We start from the raw sequence: 18,980 nt of genomic DNA on the forward strand, positions 1-18,980 counted from the left end.
TTATTCAGTTTCTTTCATTAGTATCTTGTGGTTTTCAGCATATAAATCATTCATGTCCTTGGTTAAATTCATTGCTTTTTTTTTTTTTTTTTTTTGAAACAAGTTCTCAGTATGTTGCCAAGGCTGGACTTGAACATGCAATTCTCCTGCCTCAGTCTCCTGAGTAGATAGAATACAGGCCCATGCCACCATGCCTGACTTATTACTTTTTTGTTTTATGTTTTTTTAGATACTATTGTAAATAGTATAGTTTTCTTGATTTCTTATCTTCTAACTTTACTGACTTTATTAGGTCTAACAAGTTTTTTTTTAATTTTTTTAGCATTTTCTACAGATAAGAGCATCTCCTCTGCAAATAGAGCCATTTTTACATCTTCCTTTCCAATTTGAATCTCTTTCTCTCTCTCTCTCTCTCTCTCTCTCTCTCTCTCTCTCTCTCCTTTCTAATAATGCCACGTAAATCTCTATGGATTCATACTGGGACTTGGATGATATGCTCTGAGTAATATGCTCTCTGAACAAATCAGGTGACTGGAGAGATGAAATTAGCTGATCAGCCAGGCTTGAGTCACATGTCCTTCCTTATTGTCTCTAAAGGAAAACTGAGGTGATATTACCAAAAGAAAGGAAAAAAGGAGGGACACAGTAGATGCCCTCCACCCTATGCATGGGCTTAGAGTACAAGCAAGGACACCTCAAGGATCATCAATTTACCAGCCATGTCAATCATGTCAGCAGTTCAAAGGTTTTAGAAGGAAACAACTTTCAGAAGCATCCACACTTAGGAACTGAATTGTCACAACTTCTAAATGACAACCTAAAATCAAGAAAAATTAAAGACTCTTGAGTAGAGAGGACTTCACCAAGAGTAAACCACACATCACTGCATAATTGTCACCAAACATTAACATATATTCACACCTATTCTGTGCATCCTAATCTTGCACCAAGACAGCTTAGTAATAAATGATTTTTTAGTAACACTGGCACAGTTTAAAAAACAGCTTCATATAATAGACACACCCCACTTTTTTGCCCAAATAAGGGCATAAAATTTGTGACAATTATGCAGTGACATACAGTAATTTGCACTGAATCTTGAAGCATGGGCAGGATTGAGACTGAAAGATGGAGTGGGAGAGCAGCCTATGGGGGAGGACAAGACATTCTGGGCTAAAGTAGCTAGGGGTTTCAACTTCAGACCAACTTGCCATCACCGAGGGCAGCAATCAGCTTTCCTTCCGTCCTCTTCCTCTTATGATTTGTTTTGACACTGTAAATACTTTGCTTCTGCCTTCTTCTAAATATGGGTGTTTTTCAGTTTTTGTTTTTGTATGTGTTCAATTCTAGTTTGTACTAAGGAGTAGAGTTTGGGCTGGCTTAGCCCACGGGCCACACGAAGGAAAGGGTTCCCACCAGCACCCTGGGACACCGTGGTCTGAGACCAACCACCTGGTCTGTGTTAGTTCCCCATCGTGTGGCTCCCACCAGTGTGAGGTCTCCATCCTTTCACCAAAGTGCGGGGACTGCCCAGAGACAGGTGTGGAGTTAAGGCATCCTGTTCTAGGAGATAGAGATTAATTAGATCCCTTTTGAACATTGATGAGTATCCATTGTTGCCCAGGAGAAAGTCAAACCTGGATGAGTGGGGCACAGAGCAGGCAAGCAGGGGAGAAGTAAGAGTTAAAGAGAAGGTTGAGAACAAGGAGTTCTTTCAAAGCTGAGAAGGGTGATAAAGTGAAGGGCCTAGACACGCTGTGAAAAAATGCAGACCTGGAGTCAAACTGGATATTTCACTTCCAGCTATAGGGAAGAACATGATCTCTTTAAATGGTAGCTTCTTCATTAACAACACAAGGATATGAAAACGTTTGTTTTATTGGAAGTACTCACGAAGATGAAATAAAGTGCCTGGTACTTCAGAAGTTGTTCTGTGGTTTCCCACTATGAATCCTAAGACAGATGAACCCATTTAAAGCTTCAAGTTCCTCATCAATAAAGTAAAAATGATAAAAAGTACCTGGTTCATAAGGCTGTAGTGAGGACTGGAGAGATGATGCACCTAGCAAGATCGACACACTGTCTGGTGACAGCAAGTTCTCAGGAAGTGTTAATGATGATGGTGATGCTTATTTGTTAGACTACTTGTATTTGTATGTGACTATTTCAAAACCCATTGTACAATCAAAAAAGTGACTAAAGCAATAAGAATATGTTATTTTTCACATGATAAGAAGTCATAAGGCCAAATTTCTGGAATAGGCAATTCATTGATTCAAAAAATATAATGAAGGTTCTAATCTCCCTTTTGCCTTCACTCAGAATTTCTCAGCATGTTGTCTATTTCTTGACATGTGTTGTCCCTCATGGGTGCAAGATAGCTCTCCTCCTTCAGATATCACATCTTGTAACAGTTTCCAAAGGTGAAAAAGAGAAAAGGGGAAGAAAGAGATCACACTTTAGTTTTTAAGCAAAGGATAATTTTTCTGTAAACAACTCTGCATCAGCAGACTTAGCCTCTATCTCATTAGCCAGAATTACATACAGATGCTGATACCCAAACCCATCACTGACCTCTCAAGAGATGAACAAAACCATGGCTCTGTTAGCAAGGAAGGTTGGCATGGCTGCGTTGAGAAGCCAATCAACATGACCCACCTCATAAGTGATGGTGAAAACTGTGGATTCTTAGAGGACAGAGTGCTGAGAACAGAGAGAGAGCTACACCTTGGTGAAGCTGAAGAGAGCAGAGTTGATGTTTAGTGGAATTAAGTCTTTGGATTTATGCTGGGTGTGGTGGTGCATGCCTGTAATCCCGCCCACTGAGGATGATGAGGCAGGAGGATTACAACACAGCAAAAAATAAAAAATCCTAAGTGCCGCAGTCTGGCTGGGCACAATTCAGGAGCCACTTGTCAAAAGAAACTAACTTTATTTTTAGTACCACACATGCCAAACAAAACCGCTCCTCAGGAAAAACCCTCAGAGCCCAACTGCCACCACCAGCTTCCCACAAGCCACAACCCCAACCCCCAGCCTCTCCACCTCCCACAATCCTCCTGCTCTTGAGGCCGATTGGCTGGGTTGTGTGGGCGGAGCCAAAAAAGTCCCCCAATGAGCAGCTCCATGGCCTGAAAGGGCAGGGAAACAGCCCAGTGAGCATCACCACAGAGGAGCCAATCAGCTAGATGTTGCTGGGGCCGCTGTGAGCCAATCATCAGCTGGCAGTCTGAAAGTTTGCTGGGGCCCCTTCTGCTGTGGCTCTCAACAACTAAGGATGTAGCTCAGTGGAAAAGCACCCTTGAGTTCAATCCCCAGTAGCATTTTTTTTTTTTTAAGAGTCTTTGGACTGACAAAATTCTAAACTGAATCTTGCCTCTGTCACTTTTCAACTGCATGCTATGTGAACCTTAAGCCGGTGACTTATTCTCTGTACCCTTGTTTCCACATGATAGAAGACAGCACCTAAAGGATACTTGCAACTAAAATTAAGCCACAAGCGTGAGTGTTCAGTAAGCATGTGAGACCATCAGCCAAACATGGAAGACAGGTTGTTTGCCCTGCGCACCCCACTGAAGCCATTGGAGTCTGGTCTGCGTGTGCTATTTTCATAGATCTTCTCCAGGATAAAGAAGTTGGTTCAGAAAGAGGGGAAGAAACAAGGACAGGATTCAAAATCTGCCTCATTTAGCAGCTATGTGATACTTTGGGAAAGTTATTGAAGAACATTGTGCCCCAGTTTTCTCATCTATGAAATGGAGTAATAGTTCATGAAGTTGTGAAGATTAAATGAATTGATACCAAATTCATGGGTGAACCATGAATCAAGGTCAGCTATTTTGGGCAGTTTTTTTTATTTCATCATCAAGATGCAATTGTTCTCTTCTGTCACTCACACTGCAAGCTGTCACTGCTAGAGCAGCAGTGAAAGGCCCTGGCTTCAATTCTTGCTCTTCCTTTCAGGAGCCACATGGCCTCTGAGCAGCAATTGAGGAGCAATTTCTCCTCCACGTGATTGTCCTCCCCTTCTACAGAGATGAGAGGCTCCAAATGAAATGTTTTGAAGACCAAGACCCAACGTGTAATGTCACATTGTTTATACTCATTATCTCCTCTGATTCCAATTTTTTTTTTTTTTTTCTTGTCACCCACGCTTTCTCTTGGCTTCCTGCCTGGACATTTTCCTACTCTGTCACTACTGAACCATAATCTCCAACACCTCTACCTTCCCATTTCTACCAAAATCTTTATGCATCATTATTAATAATCTCTTAATGTGCCTCAAACTTCTAGTATAGGACAGTGGCAAATATGCATAAAAATTTTAAAATTTATTTTAAATTTAGTTTTTCCATAGCCAATAGGACTGGTATTGAATCAGCATATGTAAAATGCTAAATAAACATATAGCAGTGATTATTCTGAATATGAGTCACAGGAGATTGTGACCTCCAACCTAAGTGCTTACTCCAGAGAAAACATGATACTAACTGGGGTGCTAGGGAACCAAAGGCTTTATTGGATAGAAGGTGGAATGAAATCCCTGTAAGATTTCTGTTTCAGTTTGCATTCTTGGTGATAAGCAACAAAATGCAAATCTGACTACATTTAGAAAAATGCCTATTAGAGGTTGGTAGGGGCTCACAGAATCCCCAGGACACCAAATTTCAGGCATGGAATTGAGAATGGACTAGAAAGACTGAGGCACCAGGGCCACAGCCAGGCTCATTCCTGACAGGAATATGAATGGAGCCTTGGGTAGAACTCCCAACCCACAAACCTTATCCCAGCCCCAGGCAAGTACACAGCACTAGAGGCTTCACGCACACTGGGGAGAACAGCCCGCACTCACACAAGCCCTTCCTTCTCACCACTTTTCCTCCAAAGCAGCTGTGCTTGGCCACTGTGAGGACCTGGGAATGCAAACAGTGGTGGCTTGATTGTTCTCACAGATGTGAGGCCTTTGATCAGAGAATTCCAGGGTACTGTGTACCAGAAGGATGTGAGTTCTGGGTGGGTAAAGATAAAGCCAGAAGAAATCAATGAGGGGCCCATTAATGCCCAGGTCTGCAGGAGATACTGCAGCAGCAAAGGTCTCATCAGGGATGAGACCTTTGTCACAGAGCAAGACTTATCAGGGATGTCTGGACCACACTGCTGTTATGTACCTGCACTGCTAACCCTGCCATACACTGGGACACCATGCTCAAGGGGCCAGCTTCAGGTGAACTACCCAATGACCAATTCCAAATCACTTGTCTTCCCAGGGCTGTTCCAGGCAGGAGGAGGCCCCACCTGGGCCATTACTTCCTCTCCTGGGATCATGCACAGAAATAAAAAGGGTATCTACAAAAGAAAATTAGGGTGCTGTGACCAAGGATGATTAGTCAGATGGCCTCACAGCAACATTTAAAGCTGTCTCTTACCATTCCATAACCCTTAATAGCTGTTTATTCTATGCTAAATCTGGAAGCATGGCCATTGCCAAACGTACCGAGAAGAGAATAAACCTCTACTCAATAGAGATTTTTTTTTTTTTTTTGACACATGTCCAAAATCCTAGACATGGAGAGAAGCAACAGAGAAGGAGTTTGGAGACTCACAGGACCTACAGTGTCATAGTCTGCTCAGGCTGCCATAATAAAATACCACAGAATAGGTGGTATAAGCAACAAAAATTCATTTTCTCATGGTTCTAAAGGCTAAAATTCATTTTCTCATGGTTCTAAAGTCTAAGATTGAGGTTCCAGCCAACTGGAAGAGTACGCTCTTTCTGGTTCACCACTAACCAGCCAAGTTCTCATTATGTCCTCACATGACCTTTAGTTGATGTATGTGTACAGAGAGGGAGAAGGAGAGAGCTCTCTGGTGTCTTGTCTTACAAGGACACTAATTCTGTGGGATAAGGGCCCCATCCTGTGACTTCATCTACTATTAATTACTTCCTTAGAGTCCCTTATTCAACCTCACTGGGGGTTAGGGCATCAACATCTGAATTTTAGGGGGTTCAGGGCACAAACATTCAATCAATAGCACTCACTAAACAGAGAATTTTTTTTTCTTTTGGTCTGTTTCCCCCATTTATTAAAAGAAAGATATCCAGATGTTAAGTGTACAAAAAATAATTGAATAAAAACTTCACACACATATGCACCAAGGAGAAGAAGAAAGCTATTCTTTAGAAATAGAAACCTTATGTACTGATTTGTAATAATGATCAAGAAGTATTTGTTTAGTAGAAAAAGCCAAGTTGGCAAACATCATGATTAGTATGGAACAAACTGTAAAAATAAGGAGGAACTGCATAGACTACCACACTCACTAATGTCTAAAATATCTAGAAGGGACATGTGAGTAAATTGATGACCAAGGTGGCAGGGATCACCGCCTGGGGACTGGAAACAGAAGGACACTCTTCACCAATTTCTCTGATGCAATTCCTCCTGGAAGAAAGTGTAAGAGAGCAAAGACAACAAAAGAGGAGGGGCACTGGTTATGATACTGTCCCAGAGTTCCACAAAAGAATGGAGCATGTGCAGTATCATCTCCTCACATTTAAAAGGGAAGAACTGAGAAGTACATTTGAGGTTAAACCCACAGAAAAGTATATTGCTTTGTCCCCACCCTTCAAGGCGTAAAGTCTTGAGCAGATGGGATCATTTAAAGAAATCAATGGGAAATCCAGGGTTAATGAAGCCTGGAATTTACTTTGAGAATTTGTTTCTTTTCTTTTCTTGCTTCCAATGTGTTCCTGATGTAGTCGAAGCACAAGAAACAGCAAGACTGTTCCTTTGGAGAAATAACTAAACATGGGCAAAGAAGAAGCCAAGAGGATGAACAGCAAAGTATTTTCATGCACTTTTTGGTGCAATGTCGTTGGGAGAAGCACAAGAAACAGCATGCCCAAATACTTCAGTTGACCTCTGAGAAATTTCATAAACATGCTCAGAGTCATGGAAGAACAGATCTGCCACAGAGAAAGAAAACTCCAAGGCATGGCAAATGTGAGGAGAAACCAATTTGAAAGAAAAGTAAAAATCTATATTCCTCCCAAAGGAGAAAGGACCACAGAATTAAAATAATTGTCCTATTAACTCAATAATACTCTCTAATGGGAAAATTGAGTTGCAGGTATTTTGTTGATATTCTGAATGTATATAAGTAAACAGTGGGGTTTCTTCTTCTCTGTCTCCTTCTCCTCTCCTTCTTCTTCTTCCCTTCGGTTCTGGGAATTGAACACAGGGCCTCATGTAGGCCAAGTACACACTCTACCACTGAACTTCATTCCTCAGCCCTAACTACATACATTATTAATTTGTGAAAAGGTAAGAAATATGATACCTGATGCCTGAAAACTCATGGGACTCCTCTAATATGGTTTGAATAATTGTTTTAAAAGATTTGCTTTTAATTGTGAATTGAAGAATAAGAAGACTGCTTTGCTCCAGAATGCATGAAGCAGGTAGAGAATGCTTCCTCAAAGCTACAGTGGTGACAGACAGGAATGCCCTTGAAGTCCATCTCCATACTTGATCTGAGCTTCACCAAGAGTCCTCAGTTGGCTGTGATTTCCATCAACTGCCATGTCAAACAAGAATAATTGGATTTTGAGTTCAGTATTAGCACACAGCCCCATTCTCTCTAAAGAAACCTACACTTGTGCATGACACCTTCTCCATGACCTTCCCTGCCAAAGAAGGAAAATGTGGCTGTGGAGGAAAATGAGAACTGAGGGTAAAGCAGGACTAGGAGATAACTCAGTGAAGGGCACGCCTGGCAGGAAGCAAAGGGAGAAGGGGCAGTAATCACGTTCACTGTCTGTTTTATAAACCCTGTCTGATTCAGCCCTCACTACTCAGTGAGGAAGGTGCTGGTATTATTCTCCCTGCTTTTCAAATTAGGAAGCAGGAAGCCCTTGTCCAAAGCCACTCAGTTGCTGTGATAAGGAAGGTTGGGGAGCGGGGAGGGGTGCAAATCACCCATTTGCTCCTAACCTTGCTTCTATTGAGGTCAACCTAATTTCACACATGGCCTGTATTCCCTGGTGCTCAAGTTAATTTGTAAGATTGTCCTACATTTTTCTTTAGAGAGCAACTATTTGAAGGCACTTCGTCACCAGGGCACAAGCATCCTTTCTAAGTGGGTACTGTTTTTGCTAATTAAGGAAGACTGAGGGCAGGACCAAGCCGAGAGGGCAGCCTCTGACTCACACTCTCTGGCTTCATCTGTGAAAATGGACCCTGGGGATTCAAAGGAAGAGATAAGATAAAAGGCCGCCTGGCACCACCCTTCAGCTTGTTAGAAAACATTTGAACATATCTTCTGTCTGACCCAGAAATAATGTTTCTACAACTGAAATGTGTTCATGCATTTAAAAAAAAAAAAAAAAAAACAACTCTGCCTCACCCAAAGTACTCTAAAGCCACAGCAAATCTCAACTCAAATATTCCAGAACACCTCTTCCCCTTGGCAAAGGAGGACCAAAGCTGTCTAATTTTAGGGTCTAACAGTTGGCATGCAATTAAAACTATATTTATTACAGGCCTCAGAGGAGAATAATTTATTTATGGGTAAATTAAGATCACTGCAATACAAACACGCTCCCACGGATCAGGAATTAGCTATGCTCAACCGGGGACCAAAAGAACTCTGCCATTTTTTTTTTTTAACAATATGGGGCTTATTGTTTCAAAATAAGCAAAGGATTAGATGCCTCTAGTTCATTTTTCAAATCAGTCCCAAATGCTGCAATCAGGTACTGGTTGGTACTGTCTATATTTTAGCATTGGTAATGATTGAGGCATTTGATCAAATTTATGAACAAGAACATTCGTTCCCCTTTCTGAAAAGATAAGAACTTTTATTAGTGCTAAAGTTCAAAATCACAGCATTTCTGTCTTTGTTTTTGGACAGAGATATAGATTAGAATAGATCAGTCTGTTCATGCTGATTTAGTTTATGTCATAGGTTTTTCTGAAATAGAATAGAGGAAAGCATTCCTTATATTTAAATAGTGAGAAACAAAAGGAAAATAAATAAAATCGCTTATAGCTTGCCACCATCATCCTCTTGAGAACAGGTTTACTGTCCTATGACTGTCAGCCAATTTAGTATCACCTTTAATTTTCTCTTTAATAATTTCCCATCCTAATTGGAATATATCCCCATCTTTAGCACAGTGACTTTATAAAAAGATATGAAGCAAATAAAAAACACACCAAACTATGTGTTTCTGACAACTTTTAAAACTTTATCTCCATGTTCCATGTGGATGGCTTATGTTTTTCTTGAACTTATTTTTATGTTCTGATATAGGAAAAAGTCTAAAACCCTACAGCTAGGATTTAGTCTTATAGCTCTCTGTTATTTACTCTATTGGTCCAGAATGAGTGATCTAAACTTGGGGTAACCTTTTTCTGCTGCCTCTTTTCCCAACCTATACACTATTGCAGATTGGCCATGGCATTCGTATTTATATATGATTTCTAACTGGTAACTCTAGGGTTAAACCTATTCAGGGTGAAGTAAAAGGGAGAGCTGACAACCCTTAAGCCACCATCATAAATGCCTCAACTCAGTTTGATCTTCATTACAGCAACTGTGTAGTTTCATGAATATATTCATTACTTTATAAGATAATTTTGCATATTTATCGGATAAGTTTCCCCTTACCCGATTAGGAAACTTGTTATTCTAATTCATTCCTGTATCCCAGCAACTACAAGAGAGTCTGATACACATAACAGAAATTCAGTAAATGTGTGCTATAAGAGTGAATTCATTCAATAATGACTTTTCGGAATGCAAACAGTGGTTCTATAAGTGAATCCCTAAAGGTATTACTCAAAGATCTTAGAATCTTCTAGATGAAAAGAATCCCAAATATCATTCAGAGTTGGCAAACTTTCCTTGGTAAAAAATTCAGATAGTAAATAGCTTGGGCTCGTGGGCCACATGGTAACTGCTGTGACTACTCCAGTTGGCAGCTGTAGCATGAAAGCAGCTTAGAGATAGGTATGTGACTGAGTGTGGCTGTGTTCCAACAAAACTTTATTCACAGACATAGCCAGTGGTGGGCTGCAGTTTGCTGACCACTTCTAGTCCAATAGTTCTTCAATGTCAGTTTAACAAGGGCAATAAAAGAAAAATGAAAGTACTTACTATAGAGTTCTTCATAAAGCTAATTTTTTTTCACTTTAATTACTAGCTTGTTCTCTGAGTGTATGTCCTTCATACTTTTTTGGTCTGCAAAATACTTCTTTAGATAAATTATGGTGATAACAAACTGATTTTACATGGTTAAAATTCTTTTTGGAAAATCAAAAGGTTGCCATCTCTAAAAAATGATTCTAAAAAAAATTTTTTTTTTTTTGAAATTTTACTTATCCAAGAATTCTAACAGCTGAGAATGACTACATGGCTCTAGCTCATACATCTCATTCTACAGTCAGGCGCTTATTTGTTGTCAAGCCCTTTTTATCTAGGGTAAGCAAAAGGGATTAATGAAAAGATCTGAGAAGTTTATGGAATCTGGGAGGACCAGAGAACTGAGCTAAAGGAGAAAGCCAAACCACACTACGTGACTCTTTGGCAGAACAGGACACCGCTGTCTGTGGCACTGAACCTACACTGATGGGGTAAATGCCAGACACTCTGCCTCAGCTGCCCTCAAAAAACAGATGCCTCTAGCACCATGCCCAACAAAAGAACTGCTTTCCCTCCCACTCCCATGCCCAGCCACTGTCTTACTGCACTCACGTCCACCCCCAGGTCTCACACAAACCCACCAGCTTAGCTGAAGTGAGGTCGCATGTGGAACTCAGCCTGCAAGGGGGATGGAGAAATGTGTGCTTAGCTCTCCTGCCCCTGAAGAAGAAGGCCAGCTAGAGAGGCATCGAAATGGAGGCTCAGCAAACCAGTGCGCAGCATCTTCCAGGAGGATCCTGGGGCCAGGAGCACCTCTCCTTCAGGGCAAGGGAGTTTCAGCTTAGGGATCCATGGACTAACTGCCTTTTTTGGACAAAAAGTATCCTCAAAAAGGTTGCCTAGTAGCTTGACACCTCAGGGACATTCTTAGCCTGCTAGTGAAAGCCACAATAAGTAGAAAAGTAAAGAAGTGAGATAGTTGCCCAGATAACTCAAATCTCAAAACAACTTTGCCTGATCATTAGACAAAAGGTAAGAAACAAATTAACAACAGCAAAAAGTCCTCAATCATTCAAATAATTGCTTTAGTCTTTTTTTTTTTTTTTTCACACTTGCAGAATATCCTTAAACCCTCAAGTTTAATAGGGTGGGTTTGGAAGATCTTCTAAGAGATGAACCTGAGCTTCTGCATGTACCTTTCAAATCTGAACAGTAAGGTCAATGAAAACACTTGCTGCTGAATCCAGAAAGGATTCTTAAAAGAAATCCCATTAGCTTCTTCTTATCTACTCAGAGGTCATTGCTGTGAGACAAGAGCAAGAAACAATTACACCACGACTGTTTGACTTACAATGAAAGTGGCTTAGGGTGATAGTATTACAATCAGAGCCCAAAGTAAACACTAAAATTTCAGTAGTGATTATGCCTGGACAGTGAGGTTGTCATGATATTTATTCTTTTCAAATTTTCAAAAATATGTATAAACCACATACATTGTCTTTTTTAAAAGGGAGCAGTTTACTTCTAAATAATATGTCAAGATACAGTTGTAATGATTTTATTATTCTTGCTGCTTCATTAAATATTTAGTTTATTAAGTGCAGAATGGTATTTAAGACAGGGTTATCATTTGACTCCAAAGGAGGATCCTGGGACCAGGAGCACCTCACCTTCAGGGCAAGGGAGTTTCAACTTAGGGGTTCATGGACTAACTACTTTTTTTGGAGAAAAAGTATCTCTCATGGGGAAAACACCAATTAAGCAATGAAAGGGACTTTTATTCTTAGCCAAGAATAGAAGTGAGAGTAAATTCTCAAATCAACTTCCTGCTCCTTTGAGGGGTAAGAGGTTATAGATACAAGGCAAAAGAATGAGGGGGAGGGGAGGGTAAAATAGGGAAGGGATATTTATATCTTTTATTATAATGAAGTTAGAGGTAGACTAAGGGTCACTCTGCAGCCATATTGGATCCAACCAGTTTCAGCCATCCCACCTGGGGAGGAACCAAGGCCTTCAGGATTCTTGACTCCAAAGACAAGAAAGATTAGGGTAGGGTAAAAATTCAAGTAGGCCACCCAGGAAGTAGAAGAGCGGGGCAGAGTAACAAGATGAGCCTAAAAGATGCTTGGTGTATTATCCATTTCTCCAAAAATTGACAATGGAATGAACAAAACTTAGTAACAAATGATGTCATTACAAATACTATAAAAAGCATAATTATTATTCAAAATATCTATGTTCAGAGAAACTGTTTATTTCTCGAGGAAAGAAATGTGAATGGTGAATTACCCATGTAATTCCAATGTGTATGAACTCTTGTTCTGTGAGGATGAGGGTATTGGAGAAGTGTTCAAGGAAGATCATTGCATTATAGAGGAGAAAGAGGAAGAGTAGTTAAGATTTGCTGAGAATCTTAGTTCAGTGGTGTCCTCAGTTTCTTATTAAAACCCAATGACCAATAATATCATTTATGCATGTTTGTGTAACCAGTCCTCTTCTGGGCAAAAAATAAATTTAAAGAGTCATGGCACTGAATTTTTCTAGTAAAACAAATCAGTGTAAAACTAGTCCTAGTATTTGCAAGCAGCAGGTGCTTCCATTCATTTGTTGCAGAACAAGGGCCCCCTGCAGAACAGAGGCAACCACAGTGGTCCTCCGTTATAGGTTGAGTAGCAGGCATGAGTTTATTAGAAGGAATAGGAAAAGGGAAAAGGGGGAAATGCTAAAGGGAGAGAGTGGATCTTCTCAGAGGGGAGAGGGATAGTGCACTCCTCCTGCCCTCCTATATTATTATGGGGTCCCAGGGAAGTTTCCAGAGAGTCCTGCCCAGGTCTATCTCTTGACTTCTGAGAGCAGGATTGCATCAGACTTCAAAGTCCTTAATGCACATGGTCTCACCTGACAAAGAGGAGATTTTACTGTTATAATGATACTCTAAAGATCCAAAGACAACTCTGGTTCACTTTGGCCCACACTGACCAGTTCTCATTGGAACTTATTCTTACCGATTTTATGGTTAAGGGGAATTATCTCCCTGAGTTCTGGAATCTAGTCTGTGTAAAGGTCACAAAAGTCCCCCCACTTCAGGGTAACTTGTATTCTTATCTGCAGTGAGGATCCTTTGGATCTACATTTCTCCTGTAGATAACAGGTAGTTTGCTGAGGAATATACCTTATCCTACTGATGTAAGCCAGGCAGGGCTGCAAGTAAATTGCTCTTTTAAGAGAGTCTGTGGGGTCAGCACAGTGGTCCCAGTTTATAGAGCTGTCCTCTTAACCTCGTGTTCCCATTGCTTAGATCTGTGTGTTACCTATCACACTGTTTAAAAAAAAAAAAAAATGTCAAAGACTGGGTGACTTAAAATACAAATGTTTATTTCTCATAATTTCAGAAATTGGAAATCTAAGATCAAGATGCCAACAGATTCAGTTGCTGTTGAAGGTCCACTGCTCATTCCCTAAACTACTGTCTTCCTCTTGTGTCTTCAATACAATGAAAGGGATGGGGGAACTCTCTGGGATCTAATTTCAAAGAGGGCACTACACTCCTTCATGAGAACTGAACCCTTAAAGAAGTTGGATCAACCCCTGCATATAAATGAGTTAACATTTAAATTCTTTCCTGGGGCTTGTGGTTAATTTCTAATCAAGGATTCTTGGAGAGTGATATCTACACAGTATTCTGACACTTGCTTTTCTACCAACATTGGAAACATGAGTCTGTGGTAGCCTCCATGCTGTGGTTTTTACTCAGGATGTTCACTTTCAAGGAAATAGTCTTATTCATCAATGTCTAGATTGCTACTTGATCACATTTTCATAAGAAAGAGGTTAGGAGCTGGAGTTGTGGCTCAGTGGTAGAGCACTTGCCTAGCACATGTGAAGCACTGGGTTTAATCCTGAGCACCACATATAAATAAATGAGCAAAGTAAAGGTCCATTAATGTCTAAAAAAATTAAAAAAAAAAAAGAATGAGGTTAGTATTAGGACAAAGCTGAGTTACTGATTGTAGCATGAAAAGGTGCGTGCCACCAGGTGACAAAATGGGAACCAATGTGTGGTCATTCCAAATTAATCTCTAGGCAAAATGGAGCTAATATTTGCACAAGTGTTTGAAGTTGGGCCACATCTCTCCCTCCTCATATCTATTTATGCCTAGTGACCTAATTGGAAGCTGGAGGAAAAGAAAAATAAAAAGTTTCCACAATTGGGTTTAGACATGTACAGGCAGGACTGGCAGTGTTTGGGGCTCTGCTCAGAGGACCTCTTAGCCTAAGTCCACCATTTTGAAGCAGACTGGCAGTCTTAGAAGTAAGGCTGCCTCCTGAGAGATATGTAATTTCAGAGACTATTTGAATCCATAATGACTTAACAACCTGCGGCTTGTCTTACTCTGGGGAGAAAAAGCCTTGTATTCCAGGACAGATAAAACTGTCCCTCAATTCTGCAATGGTCCAGAATCAGTTCCACTATCTTCATGGGTAGTATAGGGGAGTGAACACACCAGGGGCTAATGTTAATGGAACTCACTCTCATCTCATGCCAAGGAAACGGAGAGATACTCGAGCTTCATGAATCTCTCTGCTCAATATATAAGGATAACTTTTTAAATAGAGTGATACTCACATAACATTTTTAAAATTAGTGAGCTCCCTAGTACTGGAAGTATCTAAATAGAGATTGAAAAATCTACATAACATAGAAATTTGGATGACCCAAACTTTCAAGTTTCCTTCTACAATCCTAGGCTGCCTAGTTAGCATTAATGTTTAATGCTTCAAGTGGACTTGAATGTGCCACTTTTCTTTACCATCTTGGTTCAGCTCACATGCATATGTGTTAACAGCATGCCCAAAGCTAACTCTCCTACTTTATGGTAGTCCTGTTATAGTTAATTCTATATGTTGACTTGACAACATTGAACATCATCCTGGGTATTTCTTCAAGGATGTTTTTGTTTGAGATTAATATTTTAAAATCGTAGATTTTAGCATTAGGTTAGATTAACATTTTAGTTGGTAAAGTAAAGCAGATTGCCCTCCATAGTATGGTAGGCCTTCCTCCTTCAGTTGCAAGTCTGAATGGAAAGACCAACACTCTTGAGGAGGAGAGAAATCTCCAGGAAACTGCTTTCAGAATTCTTCTGTCCTGCTGGCTCTCCTAGGCCTTAAGTCTGCTGAACCACACTGCAGATTTAGACTTTCTAGTCTTTACTTGCTGTATCCTCCCTGAAACACTGTGATCTCAAATTCCTGATAATAAATCATCATATGCATCCCATAATCTGTTTCTCTGGAGAACCTTGACCACACAAATGCTTTCTCAGAACCCTTTGCTGACTCTGTCTCCTCTCCCCCATTTCTAAATGTTGGAAACATTCCAAAGTTCAGTCTTTGATTCTCTTCTCTATGCCTTCATTAGGCAAAAGTTAACAAATAAACAACAACACATCTAACCATGGGTGAGATCAGCCCAGTCCGTTGTCTTTAAATATGTTCATCTATATATTGCAGCCTCCAAATTTATGTCTGGCCCAACCTCTCATTGGAATTGTGGATTGGATGACACTTGACATCTCTTGGACATTTGATAAGATCTCAGACTTAAATATCCAAAGCCACACTCTACCTCACTCCCACTCCTCCTCCTTCTACTCACTCATTGTTTTGGTCAGCTTTTTCACTGCTGTGACTTAAAGACCTGACAAAATGAATAAGAGGAGGAAAAGTTTATTTGGGGGTTCACAGTTTCAGAGGTTTCATTCCATAGACAGCTGGCTGCATTCCTTGAGGCCTGAGGTGAAGAAGAACATTATGGCAGAAGTGTGTGGCAGAAGAAAGCAGCAGGGGTCATGGCACTGGGAAGCAGAGAGGGTGAGTCTCCACTGACCAGGTACAAAATACATACCCCAAAGTTACACTCTCAGTGTCCCACCTCCTCCAGACATGTCCTACCTGCCTATAGTTACCACCCAGTTAATCTTTATCAGGAAATTGATGCCCTAATTAGGATAACTCTTTTAATGCAATCCTTTCACCTCTTAACTTTGATGCATTGTCTCACATGTGAGCTTTTGGGAGATACCTAATATCTAAACTCCTCTTAATTAATGAAAACATCCTCCACTCAGTTGCTCAGGCTCAATACCTGGAAGACATCCTTAATTCTTTTTTTCTTTCATACCTAACATCCAATCTTTTAGCAATACCATCCATTTTATCTTTAAAACATATCCCAAATGTCTTCACTCCTTACCATCTTCACTATCACCTACAGCTTCTACTCTGGCCTCTCTCCCTCTCTTCTCCACAGAACTTTGAGTGAGCTCTTAAAAATACAAAATCATATTAATTCTGTACTCAATACCTTTCACACCATCCCAACTTGCTTGGAATAAAATCCAAATTCCTTCCAGGGCCTCAAAGATACCACCCCTCCCCGCTACCCACTGCATCTTCTGACTCCATGTCCTACTATTCTCCCACCCTGGTCTCTCTGCTGTTTCTGGAAAATCCAAGAAAGTCCCACCTCAGGACCTTTACACTTGCTGTACCCTCTGCCTGAAACACTTGGCCCTCAAATCTCCACAATAGCTTTCTCCTGAACATCATTCCTGTCTCAGCTTAAATGTCACCTCCTCAGAGGGGACTTCCCTAGCTGTCCTATTTTTATCCTCCCCTACCTTTCATTCTCTAACACTGCTTTAATTTCTTCATAGCCCTTACTATTGGCATAAATTAAGTTGGCCTCTAGATGAAATTTCTACCACTTGCTTCCTGAGTCTAAGTCTTAAAACCCACCTGCAGAAGAGACTGGGCCCCCAGACCATGGAAAACTTACCCAGTTAGTACCAAAGGACACTTCTACCTCACACTTATTTAACCCTGACAACAAGGAAGGAAAGACACAGGTCTCCAGAAGCACATGTAGAAGGTAGGTTCTGGAACTAACCCAGGTATACTCACTACATGAAGGGCAGGATGGATGGAGAATGTACCTGTGCTGAGGGCAGCATTATGGTTTGGATATGTGGTGCCCCCCCCCCCCAAGCTCATGTGTTAGACATGAGAACATTCAGAGGTGAAACAATTAGATTATGAAAGTAGAAACCTAATCAGTGGATTAATCCACTGATAGGAATTAACTGGGGGATAACTGAAAGCAGATAGGGTGTGGCTAGGGGAGGTAGGTCACTGGAAATGTCCCTTTTGGGGTTCATATTTGTCTCCAGTGCGCAGAGCTCTCTTTCTCTACTTGCTCTGCCATGCCCTTGCACTGAGATACTCTGCCTTACCTTGGGCCCAGAGCAATGAAGCTGGCTGTCTATGGACTGAGACCTCTGAAACTGTGAGCCAAAATAAACTTTCCTTCTCCAATTTTTCCTGAACACTTTTTTGGTCACAACAACAGAAAAGCCGACTGAAACAGGCAAGCTATCCAAGGAGGAAACTGGTCAGTCCCAGAACTCACCTCCTACAGTACATCTGGAGTCCTATGTCTGGGCTGAGTCAGCAAGCTCTACAATCAGATCATGACTTCCCCTTCCGTGTAAGGGATGGAGAGAAATGTTGGTGGTAGAAGATCCTCAATGTAACACAAGGCCTGAGTAGGGACCCTTCTAAAAATTTAGGGTAATAAAAAATGCTGTTTGGGGTGATTGGCTGAAAAGCAAGTAAATCTCTGTTTCTCTCTCAAAGCCCCTCATCCACCCTTGTCTCAATGCTGGAAGAATGCAGTCCCAGTGATGGCATCCAATGCCTTGCTGGTTTATATAGAGCATTGCTCATGTTACTGGTACCTTGCTCATGGCAAATCAAAGTACACACTGCCCCACCCCCACTCCACACTCCTTCTGCATGAACTTGGTTGCATAAGTTAATTATCTTCCTACTCCTCCTGTCTTTCATGTCATTTACAATTTAAGTTGCCTTTCTCTTCAATGGCTTTATTTCCCTTCTGCATGTCTATATCTTACTTAAATTGTAAGTTCTTCATTTTAACCAAGAAAGCCTCACAGAAGCAATAGGCTTATTGTGCAAAACCACACATGTTGATGGTGTTAAAAAATAGTAGAGAAAAGAAGAGCTAAACACCCTTTCCTTCCCCCATCTCCAATAATGGACCCTGATCTTTCCCCTGTGTTGAATTCCAGGCCTTGTAAGTTTGATCTGGGCTCTTACCATTTCTCTTGAGAGAAAATTTCAGGTGAAAGAGGGGAATTTTGATAAATTGTGAACACTTTCATAGACAGAAAAAGCAACATAAACTAAATTGAGACCTTCAAAAATTGTATAGAACACAGAGTTGCTGTTCAAAACCAGATGTAAAGAAAACACATAGGAATGAGAACTGCATAACTGTGAATGAACAGCTGTATCACACCAGTCAGTGCCTTTCTGAGAAAGTCTTGGGAACTGATGTGGCATTTAAAACCATTTCTAAATATATGTGTACTTAACCCAATTACTTCTGAAGTTGTAGTTATAACTGGAAACTTTAAAAAGTACAAAGTCTTTTCTGATATTCTTTTACTTAAATAGATAGATGCCATTGTTTCATTTGACTGAGTGCCAGCCATGTTTTAGTGTGTGTATTGAATCCAGATTCTAATTCTGATTGTGCATCTAATGAACCTTCCTTAGTCAGCACTGGCAGGAAAATCCCACTAAGACTGAAACCACTGGGGGACAGTTAGTCTCCCAAACAAAATCGTGAATCTGGGCCCAGAAGTCACAAACAGGTGATGGCAGGGTGAGGGGCGGGGATGGGGGTGGGACGGACAAATGTCTACTCTAGATTACCAGGTGACTCACTGGTATTAATTTCATGACTG

The sequence above is a fragment of the Callospermophilus lateralis genome, chromosome 5, assembly GCF_048772815.1.
Source record: "Callospermophilus lateralis isolate mCalLat2 chromosome 5, mCalLat2.hap1, whole genome shotgun sequence".
In the NCBI taxonomy this organism is placed as follows: Eukaryota; Metazoa; Chordata; class Mammalia; order Rodentia; family Sciuridae; genus Callospermophilus; species Callospermophilus lateralis.